Below are 18,198 nucleotides of genomic sequence, written 5' to 3'. Positions count from 1 at the left end.
GAGTCCTCCTGGATGAGGAAAAAGGAATCCTCCTCCAAAACCACTTCCTCCTCCATACTTGTCCCCGGTATGATCTCCTCCTGGACCAGCATAGCCAGAATGTCCATGGGGCCTGACTGGACCCCTGGCTCTGGTCTGGATGGGCTGGGTCGAGCCGCAGCCGAAGACGGCCCAGCTTCTTCTTCCTCATCACCACCTGTGGATGACACCAAAACGAAATATTTTGCTGGTGCAACACACTTCTCACATGTTCACTTGTACCCCCTCCCATGATGCACAGCAGATATGAAAGAAAAATAATACTTACATCTTCACTTCTACCCACAAATATGTTCACTTGTACCCCCTCCCATGATGCACAGCAGATATGAAAGAAAAATAATACTTACATCTTCACTTCTACCCACAAATATGTTCACTTGTACCCCCTCCCATGATGCACAGCAGATATGAAAGAAAAATAATACTTACATCTTCACTTCTACCCACAAATATGTTCACTTCTACCCCCTCCCATGATGCACAGCAGATATGAAAGAAAAATAATACTACCATCTTCACTTCTACCCACAAATATGTTCACTTGTACCCCCTCCCATGATGCACAGCAGATATGAAAGAAAAATAATACTTACATCTTCACTTCTACCCACAAATATGTTCACTTGTACCCCCTCCCATGATGCACAGCAGATATGAAAGAAAAATAATACTTACATCTTCACTTCTACCCACAAATATGTTCACTTCTACCCCCTCCCATGATGCACAGCAGATATGAAAGAAAAATAATACTTACATCTTCACTTCTACCCACAAATATGTTCACTTCTACCCCCTCCCATGATGCACAGCAGATATGAAAGAAAAATAACTTACCAGTCCCCAAGTTCCCAACAGTGGAGTCGTACCCTTCAAGTCCCTCCACCTGCTCCTGCACGAACGCTTGGGCAATAAGCTGCTCCTCCTGATTGAGCCGGATCATACATCGCGGCCCACCTCCCGTGCCACCGGTATGTTTCCTGATAAGAGCCAGTTTATCCCGTACCCTGCGCCTCATATCGTTTAATTTCTTCTGGATGTCATCCCAGGTACGCACTTCATTACCCAGGGCATTGATGTCCAGGGCAATGGCTTCATATATAGCCCTCCTTTGGACAATGGTGGTGTTTGCCCGCTGGGCACCATATAGGACTTCCTTATGCTGCTGGAGTGCAGCAATTAGGATGTCCATCTCCGCAGCCACAAAGTTGGCCTTTCTTTTTTTGGTCCCTTTGGGAGGTGCCATGTCTTGCAAATGGGCTGAATTTCCTTGCTCAGGGGGGGTAGGAAAAAGCAGGATGAAATTCAGCAAAGAACCTGCGCAAGTCTGCTCCTATTTATTTGCTCAGTGCAAGCAGCTGAGCAGGATTTGCCCTGAAATTATGCTAGGCGCAGTTTGACGCATGCGCAGACGGCAGCGCTCTAACTGCGCATGCGCGCGCCCGGCGCAAACCTCTGCTGAGCCGAAAATTCCTCATTTACATAGGGGCACACCCACTTTGACTTGCACGGCCTTGCGCCCTCAGCTTTGCCTTAAACAGGAGCAAATTAACTGAACAAACGATTCCTGAATCAGGTGGCAATTTGGCAAAATTGCTCCAGCGCAGAGAAATTCAGCTGAGCGGCTCAGGTGTAAGTAATGGGCAAATCTACCTGAATCTGGGCCACTCTCCATCCAATCTGACAGATCTTGAGCTATTTTGCAAAGAGGAATGGGCAAAAATGTCACTCTCTAGATGTGCAAAGCTGGTAGAGACATCCACAAAAAGAATTGCAGCTGTAATTGCAGTGAAAGGGGGTTCTACAAAGTATTGACTCAGGGGCGCTGAATACAAATGCACTCCACACTTTTCACATATTTATTTGTAAAAAAAATTGAAAACCATTTATCATTTTCCTTCCACTTCACAATTATGTGACACTTTGTGTTGGTCTATGACATAAAATCCCAATAAAATACATTTACGTTTTTGGTTGTAACATGGCAAAATGTGGAACATTTCAAGGGGTATACCTTTTCAATGCACTGTATGTGTTGGAAGTGCGCTGGGTCAATGTGCTAAGGTACTACTGACAATGAATGTCACTGCAACTGACTAATCACGTAACATGTGATAACATGTTTTACAATAACGCTCAAAAGTGTGATTCAGTGCTTAAAGCGGGGGTCCACCCAAAAAAAAAAAATAGACAAAAAGGCTCCAAAAAAACTTTAATTTTTATTTAATTTTTTACAGCTGGACCTCCGCTTTAAGCATGGCAGTTCACAGAACAATACAATACACAGAATCCACCGCAAAATTTCAAAAACGTTTGTGTTTGGTTTACATTGGATACATTTGCAAATATATGTGAAGCCGCACTGCCACGTCAAGCCTCTTCTGCAAAGTGCGGTCCCTAACTCTACTCTAACATTTTCAAAATGGAGATATACATAGCAAGAAATTCATTGTGAGGCTAAACTAGTTCAACAAATTCATTAAAAAAAACAGAGGTATTGGTTGCATATATTTGCAATCATATGTGAAATGTGAAAAAGTGCCAAAACATGCCTGAAAAAACAACTGGCTTCCTCTTAAATCAGGACCCGGCAACCTCTTCAACTTCTCTCACATTCTTCCTCCCTCGCATGCTTGAAAGCCCATCCTCTACTCTGCCCCACAATCTCTTGTTCTGCCAGGGCACTTTCCCAGGTCCCATCCCCAGTGGCGTCTCCAGCTTTCATATTTAGGGGGGGCACATGGGGGACAGGGACAAAAGTAGGGGGGCCAACTATAAAATGCAATTATATATATATATATATATATATATATATATATATATATATATATATATAATCTCCTGGGGCCCTTTACTACGATCCCACTATGGGCCCTTTCACATGTTCTGCAGTGAGCTCCCTTCCTACTATACTGGGGCCCCCCAGGGTGGCAGAAAACAAGATATATGTCACCAGCACACCAAGAAAATATAAGGGTACAAAGCAGTGGGAGAACTATCATTGTTGCAAAGGTTGTCTTGCCACCGGGCCCTGGTGTTCTGCCACAGTGGGGATCCCCAGCTGTCCTGTCCCTGCTATTTACAGCGCTGGTCTGGCATCTGTCTCCCTGGCAGCGGCGGCAGTCTATTAGGACCTAGTGCTGGTGACATTATGGGTGCATGCAGGGGAAGGCTGGCACTATTGGTTATAGAGAGCTGAGCCCCCAGCTGGTCACCTAGCAGCAGTAATGCTGTATAACCTTCTCTGTTGACATGCTGATCGGCATGTGATCCAGGTGATGCTCCCAGTCAGATCTAATAAACACAGTATTTATTAGCATCAAGAGTACAACTATATATATATAATCAACCGTATGTTCAGCAGCCATGTGGGCTCTATGCCTGTAAAGTGTGGGCTTTGATCAATAAAATCACTGATATTTATGACTAGGATTTGACTAAGAGCATCACTTGGATTGCATCCCGATCAGCATGTCAGAGAAGGGTCCACTGCTGCTAAGCAACCTGCAGGGAGCTCAACTGTCTACAACCAATAGAGATGGGCTCGGGTATGTTTGAAATCCCACATGCCCGATCACGCCCGGAAGCCGACACTCCACAGTGCTAATCAATGTATGGGCTGCCTAAGAGCTAAGACCAGCCATAGACAGTTTAAATCTCAGCTGGTTCAGCAGAAACTGGCTGAGATTTGAACCATTAATGAGCAGATTCTCTTATAATTATCACTAGTGGTTGCTGTATAGCCACTGGTGATAATCACTGTTTGTCGGGAGAATATAATTGCTGGGCAGGAGGGATATTCCTGTCACCACTGTCTGTTGCAAGTTTCTTTCCTGCAATCTGTGGATGCAGGAAAGAAATTTGCACTGTATATTATCTGCCTAACTGAAAGTGAGAGTAAATTGTGAATGTTTTGAAAGAACAGGAGAGGGGGAGGGAGACAAATGGGGGGGAGAGAAGGGATGGAGATAATGTAGTTCAGTGAATACAGTGTACTGCAGTCTGCAGTGCACACACTTAAACACGGTCCAGGCTAGAATATCTGGTTGTGTGAGCGCTTGCATTATGCAGTGTCGGTGAGCAGAGGGAGGGGGAGGAATCCCCCGCAGAGCTGACTGGGATCGCTCTCCCTCTCGGGGAGCAAAATACAAAAATTGCAAAAAAAAAAAAAAATTTTTTTTTTTTTGGGGGGGCACATGGTGGGGCACAGCATGATGTTGGGGGGGTCAGGGCCCCCTCTGGCCCCCCCCTAGGGACGCCTCTGCCCATCCCATCTATACCCAACTTTAGGAAACAGATAATTTTCCCCAGGTACAATCCCAGGCCTCTTCAGGCCTGTATTTTTTTCAGACTTCCATAGTTGCCAACAGTCCTGGGACCATCCAGATTTTGGGACCCTCGTCCCAATCGGAGGCCGTCACGATTTGGGATTATGCCTTTTTTGTCCAGGGAAATTGGGAATGTTTGGCTCTGCAGCAGCTGGCTCAAAAAAAAATGGCCACCAGCGTCGCGGTGAGATCTCTTATCCCTTGTGTTCAGTGGAGGAGGCTCAATCCTTGCAGCCAATAAATCGGCTTCTCTCTTTACAGTTCTGAAGCCAGGTTAGCTGCACGGATCGGCCCCTCCCCTCTCCACTGAACACACGGCGCCGCTTGTTCAGTTTACTCTGCTCTGAGTCTGCCCTTGTCCCTCTCAGTGTAAAGCCCAGGCCAGCGATGTAACTGTAATGTACAGGGGGCGTTAGAATGTACAGGGGCGGTTTCAATGTACAGGGGGGGTTACAATGTTCTGATTCTGCCCTTGTCCCTCTCGGTGTACAGCCCAGGCCAGCGATGTAACTGTAATGTACAGGGGGGCATTACAATATACAGTGGGGTTTACAATGTATAGGGGGATTACAATGTACAGGGGGGTTACAATGTACAGGGGGGTTACAATGTACAGGGGGAAACTATGTACGGGGGTTACTATGTACATGGGGGGTAACAATGTATGGGGGGTTACTATGTACAGGGGGGTAACTATGTACAGGGGGGTAACTATGCATAAGGGGTAACTATGCACAGGGAGGTAACTATGTACATGGGGGTAATTTGGGGGAGAGGGGTAACTATGTACAGGGGGGTGGGCGTTAACTATGGCTCTGCTTGGGATACGGATGTAAGGGCTGAGGCTGGGGAGACTGGTGTAAGGACTGAGGCTCCACTGGGGACACCAGATGTAAGGACGGACTCTTCTGGGGGCAACTAATGCAAGGACGGACTCTGCTGGGGGCACCTGATGCAAGGACGTACTCTGCTGGGGGCACCTGATGCAAGGACGGACTCTGCTGGGGGCACCTGATGGCATCTGGTGTCAGGCGACGTGGCAGGTGACACACTCAGTGGTCCCACTGTGTCTTCATTATGGTGAGTTGAATGATTTCATTCTGTATTACAATATCATAATATTAAATAATGCATTTCAATAATCCTGACACCATAACAACCATGGTGCCGGGATGATTGAAGCGTTAACACCAGGTGTTTGGAGTATCTTTTTCTGTTGATTTGTTAAACTCTGGAATACACATATTTCTATTGTGGTGTAGGATCTCTCTCCCTCCCCCTTTCCCCCTTTATTTCTCCCTTTCTTTCTCCACCCCCCTTTCTTTCTCCATCCCTCATTCATCTCAGACTCTAACCACACACCTTTGAGCCACACCCATTTAAGCCACGCCCATTATACGCATAAACCACGCCTGTTTTTGCTACGGCAAGCTTCACGCGCTGTATTCTTCTTTTTTTGCCATGTCACGCCCCTAATTATAGTGTCCCTAAATTGTTTTGCACAATTTAGGCAACTATGGACCTCCCACATTCAGGAAGCCCTCTCTGAGAAACTCGACCCTTTCTAATTGGACTTTTGGAGCGCCTCACAGCTCCACCACTTTCTCCTTATGCTCCCTGCCTCATCGGCCTTTTGAGGGTTCCTCACCCAGTTTAAACACCCCTTGGCCTCCTACTGGCCTCCAACCTTCCCTTATAGCTGGTCCAACACCTGCCTGAAAAAAGGTACCTGTCTTCAACCTCCCCTCATAACCGGTCCAACACATGCCTGCATAAAAAGGCTACTAGTCTACCAGTCTCCATCCTCCCCTCACAGCCGATCTAGCACGCGCCTGCAGAAAAAAATGTCTACTGGCCTCTAACTACTGGCCCCTCACAGCCAGTCAAACACATGCCTGAAGAAAAGAAAAAAGTCTACCAGCCTCCAACCTCCCCTCACAGCCAGTCCAACACCCACCTGCAGAAAATAAAAAAGTCTTACAGCCTCCAACCTCCTTTCACAGCTGGTCCAACACACACCTGCCGAAAAGTAAAAGTCTACTGGCCGCCAACCTCCCCTCACAGCCGGTCCAAGACACGCCTGCAGAAAAAAAAATCTACTATCCTCCAACCTCCCCTGACAGATGGTCCAACACATGCGTACAGGAAAATAAAAGTTTTCCAGCCTCCTACCTCCCCTCACAGGTGGTCCAAGAGACGCTTGCAGAAAATAAAAAAGTTTCCAGCCTCCTACCTCCTCTCACAGCCAGTGCAACACACGCCTGCAGGAAAAGAAAAAAGTCTACCGGCCTCCAACCTTCCCTCACAGCCGGTCCAACACACGCCTGCAAAAAAAGAAAATTCCTCCGGCCTCCAACCTCCCCTCACAGCCAGTCCAACACCCACCTGCAGAAAAGAAAAAAGTCTTCCGGCCTCCAACCTCCTTTCACAGCCGGTCCAACACACGCCAGTTGAAAAGAAAAAGTTTACCGGCCTCCAACCTCCCCTCACAGCTAGTCCAACACATGCCTGCAGAAAAAGAAAAGTCTTCCGGCCTCCAACCTCCCCTCACAACCGATCCAACACACACCTGCAGGAAAAGAAAAAAGTCTACAGGCCTCCTGTAGGGGGGGGGGGGGGGGGTGAATTTCTTTCTTTTATGCTTTCTTACAGCAAACGCCACTTTTTTGTGGAGTCTCTGTGTCAACGTCGCTTTCTGGAAGAAGCGTAGATCGATCACGATGTTTTAGTGGAATCCTCGAGTCAAGGTATTTCTGAAAGCAACGGCTATGTTTTTGTTGAGTATCAGTTTCATCGTCCATTTCTGGAGGATCAAACAGGCGGACTGATGGAGTAAGCATAAAGTGGACATGACGTTTCTTTTTGTGGAGGCCCCACTCTGGTGGAGTCTCCTCGTGGAAGTCGCACGCTGGTGGAGTCTCCTCATGGAAGTCGCATGCTGGTTGAGTCTCCTCGTGGAAGTCGCACGCTGGTAGAGTGGCCATGTCTAGGTCGCACTCTGGTGGAGTTGCCATGTCTAGGTCACACTCTGGTGGAGTTGCCATGTCTAGGTCAAACTTATACTGTCTTTTATTTTTTCTATTTTTGTTTCTTTTTCTTTTGTCTGGTTCTGTGATAATCGAGGGTTCTTCTGGTGGAGTCTTCTTGTGGAAGTTGCACTCTGGTGGAGTGGCCATGTCTAGGTCGCACTCTGGTGGAGTGGCCTTGACAAGGTCGCACTCTGGTGGCGTGGCCATTTCTAGGTCGCACTCTGGTGGAGTGGCCATTTCTAGGTCGCACTCTGGTGGAGTGGCCATTTCCAAGTGGCACTCTGGTGGAGTGGCCATGTCTAGGTCGTACTCTGGTGGAGTGGCCATGTCTAGGTCACACTCCGGTGGAGTGGCAATGTCTAGGTCGCACTTATGTGGACACACGCCTGCAGAAAATAAAAAAGTGTACTGGCCTTCAACCTCCCCTCACAGCTAGTCCAACACATGCCTGCAGAAAAAGAAAAGTCTTCCGGCCTCCAACCTCCCCTCACAGCCGGTCCAACACACACCTGCAGGAAAATAACAAAGTCTACAGGCCTCCTACTTCCCCTCACAGCCAGTCCAACACACACCTGCAGAAAAAGAAAAGTATTCTGGCTTCCTAGATCCCTCACAGCTGGCCCTAACTCATACTGTCTTTTATTTTTATTATTTTTGTTTCTTTTTCTGGTTCTTTTTCTTTTGTCCATGATGATCAAGGGTTTTTCTGCAGGGGGGGGGATGATGACACTTCTGGGCTTTGAATTTCTTTCTTTTTTGCTTTCTTACAGCGAACGCCACTTTTTTGTGGAGTCTGTGTGTCAACGTCACTTTCTGGAAGAAGCGTAAATCGATCACAATGTTTTAGTGGAACCCTCGAGTTAAGGTATTTCTGAAAGCGACGGCTATGTTTTCGTTGAATATGAGTTTCATCGTCCATTTCTTGAGGATCAAACAGGCGGATTTATGAAGCATAAAGCGAACATGACGTTTCTTTTTGTGGAGGCCCCAATCTGATGGAGTCCCACTCTGGTGGAGTCTCCTCGTGGAAGTCGCACGCTGGTGAAGTCTCCTCGTGGAAGTCGCACGCTGGTGGAGTTTCCTCGTGGAAGTCGCACGCTTGTGAAGTCTCCTCCTGGAAGTCGCATGCTGGTGGAGTCTTCTTGTGGAAGTCGCACGCTGGAGGAGTGGCTATGTTTAGGTCGCACTTTGGTGGAGTGGCCATGTCTAGGTCGCACTCTGGTGGATTGGCCATGTCTAGGTCGCACTCTGGTGGAGTGGCCATGTCTAGGTTGCACTCTGGTGGAGTGGCCATGTCTAGGTCGCACTCTGGTGGAGTGGCCATGTCTAGGTCGCACTCTGGTGGAGTGGCCATGTTTAGGTCACACTCTGGTGGAGTGGTCATGTCTAGGTCGCACTCTGGTGGAGTGGTCATGTCTAGGCCGCACTCTGTTGGAGTGGCCATTTCTAGGTCGCACTCTGGTGGAGTGGCCATATCTAGGTCGCACTCTGGTGGAGTGGCCATGTCAAGGTCGCACTCTGGTGGAGTGGCCATGTCAAGGTCGCACTCTGGTGGAGTGGCTATGTCAAAGTCGCACTCTGGTGGAGTCTGAATTTTAACGTCACTTTTTGGCGGCGGCTCAATGTGATGGTCGACAGGCCTGCCATGTGAGCCTTCTCTGCAGTAAATGCCGTGTACATCTTCAATAAAAAAAAAATAGAGGAATTCGATTTAGCACCTTCACCTACATTTCACATATTTTTGTTTGTACAACATAAAATTATAGAGAGAAAAGTTCAAAACTCTTGTGCCAGGGACAATGAATAAACTTGACATGACAGGGACCAGGGCCGCCGAATTATGGGGCCCCTTACACAGCTTCAGGCATGGGCCCCCTGGAGCAGAGAACGGGGGGGGGGGGCTGCCGCAAATTATTGAGAAGCGGGGGGGGGGGGCCTTTACAAAGAAAAGAAGAAATAAAGAAAAAATATATATATAAAAAAATGGGGGGTAGCCATCCAGGGCCCTGGGGACCTCAGACCTTTAATAAAAAATAAATTTTATATATATATATATATATATAAAAATATATATATATATTTTTTTTTTAAAGGGGGCTTGCCATCTGGGGCCCTGAGGACCTCTGGGCCCTTTAATAAAAAAAAAATATATATATATATATATATATATATATATATATATATATATATATATATATATATATATATATATATATAAAATATATATATTTTTTTATAAAAACAAATTACAAAAAAATGGGGGTTGCCATCCGGGACCTCTGGGCCCTTTAATAAAAAAAATAAAAATAAACCTCTGGGCCCTTTAATAAAAAATAAATAAAAAAAATATATAGAAAAATAAATAAAAATAAACATTTATAAAAAAAATTAAAAAAAGGTTGCCATCCAGGGCCCTTTAATAAAAATAAAAAAAATTGATAAACAAAAATAAAAAAATAAACATTTATAAAAAAAAGGGGGTTGCCATCTGGGGCCCTGGGGACCTCTGAGCCCTTTAATAATAATTATATATATATATATATATATATATATATATATATATATATATATATATATATATATATATATATATATATATATATATATATAAGAAATAAAAAAATATATATAAAAAATGATTTTTTTTTATAAAAAAAAAGGGGGGTTGTCATCCGGGGCCCTGGGGATCTCCGGGGCCCTGGGGATCTCCGGGCCCCTGGGGACCTCCGGACCCCTAAAAAAAATTGTCCCTTTAATAAAAAATAAAATAAAAAAATATATATATATTTTTTATAAAAAATAAATAAAAAAGGGGGGGGGTTCTCTCTGGGCCCATTGGACCTCTAAAAAAAAAAAAATTGGCCCTTTAATAAAAAATAAAATAAAAATATATTAAAAAAATATATATTTTTTTATAAAAAAAAAAAAAAAAGGGGGATTGCCATCTGGGGCCCTGGGGGCATCCGGGCCCCTGGGGACCTCCGGACCCCTAAAAAAAAAGAAAGAAAAAATAAATAAATATATATATATATATATATATATTTTTTTTTTTTTAAAGGGGGTTGCCATCCGGGCCCCTTACAGGTGTACTGCCTGTATCCCCCTGATGGCGGCCCTGCTGGGGGGGGGGGAGGGGGGGCAAGCTCAGGCCCTGTCTCTTTTAGGTGAAGGGGGCCCAGTAATGTAAGCTGTACGGGACCCCATGATTTCTAACAGTGGCTCTGGCTGTGGGCGAATGGGCCTGAATGCAGACAGTGCACGTCATATTAGGAAGAGTAGCTGCGACCGTGCAGCTGTGTGTTCTAATTCTTTTCAATGGACTCTAAAAAGGAAAACAAACAGAGGGCACACCAGCCTTGTACATTCCCTTCCCAACACTTTAATGTATATAGAATAAATATTCATACTCACAAATGAGTATTGAGTTGAGCATAAAAGTCCATCACTGAGTGCTGCAACGGTAATGCACAAGGCTGGTGTGCCCTCTGTTTGTTTTCCTTTTTAGAGTTTCGTCTGGGTTTGCCCTGACCTGTTATGAGTGGCAGCACAGTCGGCGTGGTTGTTTGATTAGTGAAGACTGCTTTATACCATTCCTTCCAATCAACCGCACAACTATCTCTCAAGCGCAAGAGTTTTTTGGGCTTTTTTCTGTATAATTTTCAATGTACTGCTTGCATGCAGCACCTGGAAGTTATAGATGCTGAAAAAACAGGCCTCATCACCCTTGTAAACAAGGCCATACAGACAGACAAAACTAATACAAATAAACAAGTGCTAATTAATTATCCTTGAGCATTTTATTATGCACCATCCCTTTAACCTAAGTACTGTAATTAACTACTTCAATACAGGGCATATTCCCCCGCTTCCTGCCCAGGCCAATTTTCAGCTTTCAGCGCTGTAACAATTTGAAGGACAATTGTGTGGTTGTGCAACGTTGTACCCAAATTATCGTATTTATCTTGCTATAACACGCCCCGGCGTATAGCGCGCACCCCCAACCTAGAAGGAAAATTCATGAAAAAAAAAAAATACTTACAGTTTGGATGCCCCTCGTCGGTGTCTTGCCCGCCGTCCATCGCGTCCATCGGCGGCCTTGTCCGGTCCGGCGTCCTTATGCGGCCATCGTGGTGTCCTCCCCGCTCAATCCCCGCTTCCTGCGCTGTGTTTGAACCACTCCGCCGACATATACCGAGCGCAGTACACTCGGGTATAGTCGGGCAGGTTCGGCTCCTCTCGCGTAAAGGACGTACAGGACGCACAGGACGTGACCGCGAGCGGAGCCGAGCCTGCCCGACTATACCCGAGTGTACTGCACTCGGTATATGTCGGCGCAGTGGTTCAAACACAGCGCGGGAAGCGGGTATAGGCGTATATCGCGCACCCACGATTTTGCCCTGATTTTCAGGGCAAAAAAGTGCGCGGTATACGCCGATAAATACGGTACATTTTGATAATTTTTTCCCCCACAAATAGAGCTTTCTTTTGGTGGTATTTGATCACCTCTGTGGTTTTTATTTTTTGCGCTATAAACAAAAATAAGACCAACAATTTTGAAAAAAAACACAATTGGGGTTATTTACTAAAGACAAATCCTCTTTGCACTACAAGTGAAAACTATGGGCCAGATTCAGGTACATTGTCGTATCTTTGTGCCGGCGTAGCGCATCTCATATGCGCTATGCCGACATAACATTGAGAGGCAAGCTGAGTATTCACAAAGCACTTGCTCCCATATTTACGCCAGCATAACGTAAATAGGCCGGCGTAAGCCTGCCTAATTCAAAGTAGGCAGGTAGTGGGCGTGTTGTATTAAAATGAGTCGTGACCCCATGTAAATGCATGGCCGTACGAACGGCGCATGCGCACACATGCTCAGAATCACGTTGCATATACTCCCTAAGATACGACGACTCAATGCGTACGACGTGAACGTAACTTACGCCCAGCCCCATTCACGTACGACTTACGTAAACGACGTAAAATACGACAGCTGTTCTGACGTTTCTGACGTCTATACCTTAACACAGGCATGTCCAAAGTCCAGCCTGGGGGCCAAATGCGGCCCCCCTGTTGATTTAATATGACCCCCCTGGTAATTTGGATATATATATATTGTTTGTGGCCCCCAGGGCCACAAAAGATATATACTGTATTTATTCATGGCAATGGTAAACCTGTGCATGTTATATGCTGATAAATACGGTATATCCAAATAACAAGCCCAAGCTCATCCTTAGTCCTAAGCAACGCTCTGGGATTCGTTGGGGTCACAAAATAAATATATACAGTATATCCAAATAACATGCCCAAGCTCATCTCTTCACCACACACGGCCACAAAGGCAAGAGAATTCTTGTTGGGCAGTGTATTAGTGCTCAGACAAACACACTTAGACCGAATTTTAATGGTTCAAAGAATGTCAGGCAAAATAGTCGGCCCTCACGCATGTTCACATAATCAAATCTGGCCCTCTTTGAAAATAGTTTGGACACCCCTGCCTTATTATGACTTACCCCTGCTTTATGAGGGGTAAACTTACGCCGGACGTACACCTTACGTAAACGGCGTAGATTACTGCAACGGGCGTAAGTACGTACGTGAATCGGCGTATCTTGCTCATTTACATATTCAACGAGTAAATCAATGGAAGCGCCCCTATCGGCCAGCGTAAATATGCACCCAAGATACGACGGCGTAGGAGACTTACGTTGGTCATATTAAGCCAAAATTCAGGCGCATCTTGTTTCCTGAATACGGCTCATATATACGACGACGCATCCTAGAACTTACGCGGCATATCAACAGATACGTCGGCGTAAGTTGTCTCTGAATCCGGCCCTATAAGTGCAAAGTGCACTTGAAATTGCATTGAAAGTGCACTTGGAAGTGCAGTCGCTCTAAATCTGAGGAGTAGATTTGAAATGAGCGGAAGCTCTGCTGGTTTTATTATCCAATCGTGTGCAAATTAAAATGCTGTTTTTTTTCAATTTTCCTTGCATGTCCCCCTTAGATCTACAGGGACTGCACTTCCAAGTGCTCTTCTAGTGCACTTTCAAGTGCAATTTGCACTTGTGGTTTGCACTTGTAGTGCAAAGTGGATTTGCCTTTTGTAAATAACCCCCAATATTTTTTACTTCTGTGCTCCAAAAGCTGGCAATAGACAGTTCCATTCTCTGCCAGTTCAACAGGGACTAGCCAAGATTCTACCCATGTATGGGCAGACTGATTACAGGCTGAGTACAACCAGCCCCTCTGATATTTGATCGATTTATTGCCAGCCAGTGGGTCGGGATGAGTTGCAAGCAATCAGCATTTTTATACAAAGGCCAGCAATAGTCATCCGTGTGTCCCTGTCAGGGCCGCCATCAGGGGGGTACAGGCAGTACACCTGTAAGGGGCCCGGAGTTCCCCAGGGGCCCGGATGGCAACCTCCTTAAAAAAAAAAGTTTTTTTTTGGGGGGTCCAGAGGTCCCCAGGGCCCCAGATGGAAACCCCCCCCCCTTTTTTTTTTAAATATATATATATTTTTAATATATTTTTATTTTATTTTTTATTAGAGGGCCATTTTTTTTGGGGGGGGGGGGTCCAGAGATCCCCAGGGCCCCGACAACCCCCTTTTTTTATAATTTTTTTTATATATTTTTATATATATATATATTATTATTATTAATAAAGGGCCCAGGGCCCCGGATGGCAACCCCCCTTTTTTATAAAAAATAAAATAAAAAATTATATATTATTTTTTTTTTTTTTCTTTCTTATATATATATATATTTTTTATGTATTTTTTTATTTTTATTAAAGGGCCCAGAGGTCCCCAGGGCCCCGGCGCTACCCCCTTTTTTTATATATATTCTTGTTTATTTCTTCTCTTTTTGTAAAGGGCCCCCCCCGCTTCTCAATTCCAGGCGGTAGCACCCCCCCCGGTGCTCCAGGGGGCCTATGCCTGAAGCTGTGTAAGGGGCCCCATAATTCCTGATGGCGGCCCTGCAAGTACCTGGCATACATCGTGGCTGCCAGGCACGCGCATTGGCACCACGTGACACGGCGGGCACAGCTTTTCCTCGCCATGTGCCCTCGGCGGCGCGCAAGGGGGAATGTAAACAGGAAGACGTCCAGGGACATCTACCCGGCAGTTGAGAGCCACGCTGTAGACGTCTTTCGTCTATAGCGTGGCTCTCAAGTGGTTCACGTGACGGATGGCCCCGCCCTCACCTACACAAGAGCTGTCACTGGCTGAAGCCGCGTCATTCCCGGGGTGTCTCTGGTGGAGACAGGTGATGCGCTGCGGACATCTCATCGCTGGATCCTGGACCTGGATGAAGAGGATATCTTCTCATCGCTGGACCCCAGAGAGGAGGTCACCCATCGCAGGATACCGACAGCGTTGGAGCGGAGGCCGAGAGTAGATTACCATCACTGGAATCTTTTTTTTATTTTTATTTTTTTATTTTTAATAAAGGACTTTCCCAACGGTGTCTGTGTTTTTTTTTACAATTTGTTACACTTTCTTTGTAAAATGGTAGGGGTACAATGTACCCCATTACCAATTCACATGGGGGGCTGGAATCTGGGGGTCTTCCAGGATCTGATAAGCCCCCCGCCCGCCCGTAGACCTCCAGAACCACTGGGCAAGGGTTGTGGGGATGAGGCCCTTGTCCCCATCAACATGGGGACATGGTGCTTTTAGGGGTCACAGACTCCCAATGTTAAGGGCATGTGGCCTGGTACAGTTCGGGGGGGGGGGGGGGGGCACTCTCATCCCCTTCTCTTTTCCTGCGGCCTGCCAGGTTGCATGCTCGGATGAAGGGTCGGGTATGGATTTTTGGGGGGAACTCCACGCCATTTTTTTTAAAATTTGGTGTGGAATTCCCCTTAAAATCCGTACCAGACCTAAAGGATATTTGGGGGGAACTCCACTTAATTTTTTTTTTAAATTTGACGCAGGGTTCCCCTTAATATCCATACCAGACCTGAAGGTCCTGGTAATTGAATTTGGGGAGACCCCCACGCATTGTTTTTTTTTTTTTATCAATGACTATTCTCTGTATTGCCGGGAGCCGACAATTCATTATAGCCATGGTTTTAAATGACTTTTTTTCCCCTTCAGAAATTACACTTTGTGCAGGGATAGTTCTAATCACGAGAAACAAGCGCTACTTCACAGGCATACTATACACCCACACAGGTACAAAATTTCAAGGAATATTTCACTTTTATTGTTTCACTTTAAAGTGGAGTTCCACCCATAAATATAACATTACATCAGTAGTTTTAAAAAAATGTCATTAGTCCTTTAAGAAATTTTTTTTTTTTTTAGATGCCTTCAAAGTGTTGTTGCTAGGCAGAATAGTTAATCTTCCCTCTTCCTGCACCTAGGTGCTTAAGCTTCCTAACCTACACCGCACAGACTCCTGGGAATGTAGTGGGTGTAACTTTCCAGGAGTCTGTGCACTCCCCAGTCTCGAAGAATCATGTGACTTGGACAGTACAGGTGCTGAAACCTGATCTGAAACCTATTACACTGCTTGTGCAGCACTGAGCAGTCATACAGTCTGGCTTCATGATGCCCACACTTAAGATGGCCCCAGTCAATTTCTATTTTATAAAGTGTCTAAATGCTGTAACAACCTAACAAAACGGACCTTAGTTTACAGACTAACTTTACTAGAATACATTAAGCTTGTGTATTACAGGGATATTTCTTTTTAAAAAGTGAAATTGTGACCGGAACTCCGCTTTAAGCATTATTTGTAGCGCCGCCGGCCCTGCACGCAGGCTTAACGGGCGGCTATGCTTTGGGCCCCTAACAGTGACAGGGTCCTGGGCAGCTGCCCCGTTTTGCCCTGTGGTAAAGATGCTCTGATCATCTGGGCGGCAGTTCTCCTCTCTCTTCCCCTGCACAGGTAGGCTGCATTGGGGACACAGGCTGCATAGGGGACACAGGCTGCATTGGTGGCACAGGCTGCATTGGTGGCACAGGCTGCATTGGAGACAGAGGCTGCATTGGGGACACAGGCTGCATTGGGGACACAGGCTGCATTGGTGGCACAGGCAGCATTGGTGACACAAGTGGAAAATAGAAAGTGCGGCGCTCAAAATATTACTCTCTGTATGCTCAAAAGATATAAGTGTACATTTAACCTCCGTGTTATATTTAATAAATTAATTAAATTCCACACATAATATGAAAACTATGAAAATGATTAATCAAAGTGATAATATAACGCAATCATTGACTGAAAAAAATTGTGTTATTCAAAATTTGGACATGATACAAACTAATATGTGTAGGTTGAAAATTCACCAAATGAATATAGTGAATAAATAACCAATATAAATAAATATAATAAATACAAAGTGAAGCACCAAAGATAGATGGAAATAAACCAAAAAAGTGCCAGCGCACGTGACCCCAGGCCAGGTAGGCCATAGTGGAGGGGCCCACGATGTGCGCACACCCTAAAGGTGGGTGCCGCACCTGGAACCAGGAACCCGCGAAGAACCAACAAAAATGGCGTCTGCCACAGATATACTCTCCCCAGCATGCCCCGCGAGGGAAAACTCCTCTAATTGGCTGCTGGGGAAAAGCGGCTCTGCCAGAACCCCTCTAGCGCCAACTGTCGCCCAGGGATGGGATCGCATCCCTGGAGCGCAGACTGACCTACAGGACAGTTCAGGAATGACTGCAGCCCAAATTTAGCAAATTCTGAATGGGAGCAAAATAACTCTCCCATTTCCCACTAACTTTAGCGTAGTGCCCATACTGAAAGTAAGGGGGCGCTACATACATACTTAGCATTAGGCTACGTGCACGTGTAACACACTCCTAGTTAGGTGCTAGGATTAGGTACATTTAGTTATGGTTCAAACAAACGAACAAATGGAGAGCCGGCCACTTTGGAATACCTTCTGGATTTTATTGAAATATGGTTCAGTAAAAGCAAACGGCTAACATGTTTTGGCAACTCTAGCCTTGATCACAGCACTGCAACCAATGTGGCTGTGTTTAATTACGCTAGTCTCTTTAGTGTTTTACTTGCTGCAGGTTTGATTGCTTTTTTTGCTTTCTGGAGAACTATGGACTGTTCTGGAACATAGGTATGGAGCAAGACAAATGGGCAGCATGAATATTTATACAGCCCTAGCCAATTCCTGTGATAGTGGCCCAGATAGGTGCCGGGAAACTGTATAAATACTTTGAGACACAGAGCTTCCTGTTTTTTTTCTTTGGAAGGAGATCACAGCCTAAAGGGGGCTGCTTGCCCCTTTAGGCCATCCTGCCAGGTGTCCAGGTCTCAGGTGGGCGACCTGAGGGCCTGTTTTGCAGTTTCCAGACAGACTTACAGCATCTGTAGAGAGGGGGCAGAATGCGGCCTGGTCGTCTTGCAATAAACCAGGAAATGTCCAGAAGAGATGAGACCCTACACTTTCTGTCCTTATCTGGAACCTTTCCCTAGCATTAGCAATGCTCCTTACAGGCGAGGCACCTGTCTCAACTCTAACAACTTGCCAAAAGTTTGCCTAATCTGGGAGCCAGGGCCTTAAAAGGCTCTGACTGACCCAAGATGGTCATCAGAATCACATGGGGCTGCAGCATCCAATTGGATCATTTACCCAATGACCCAGGAAATCATAGAGGGACCATGTTCATCCTGACTTCCTCCCCAACTGCAGTGCTGCTGCAGAAAACACCACCTGCATTGGAGAAAGTAGACTGCACCTGCCTACAGGCTGGTATCTTAAAGAGCTCTGTCCATCTAGTTTTTTGTGAAGGAACTTAAATTGCTCAAGGA

The sequence above is a fragment of the Rana temporaria genome, chromosome 2 (genome assembly GCF_905171775.1).
Source record: "Rana temporaria chromosome 2, aRanTem1.1, whole genome shotgun sequence".
NCBI classification, from domain to species: domain Eukaryota; kingdom Metazoa; phylum Chordata; class Amphibia; order Anura; family Ranidae; genus Rana; species Rana temporaria.
This window is presented reverse-complemented; position numbering follows the sequence as displayed.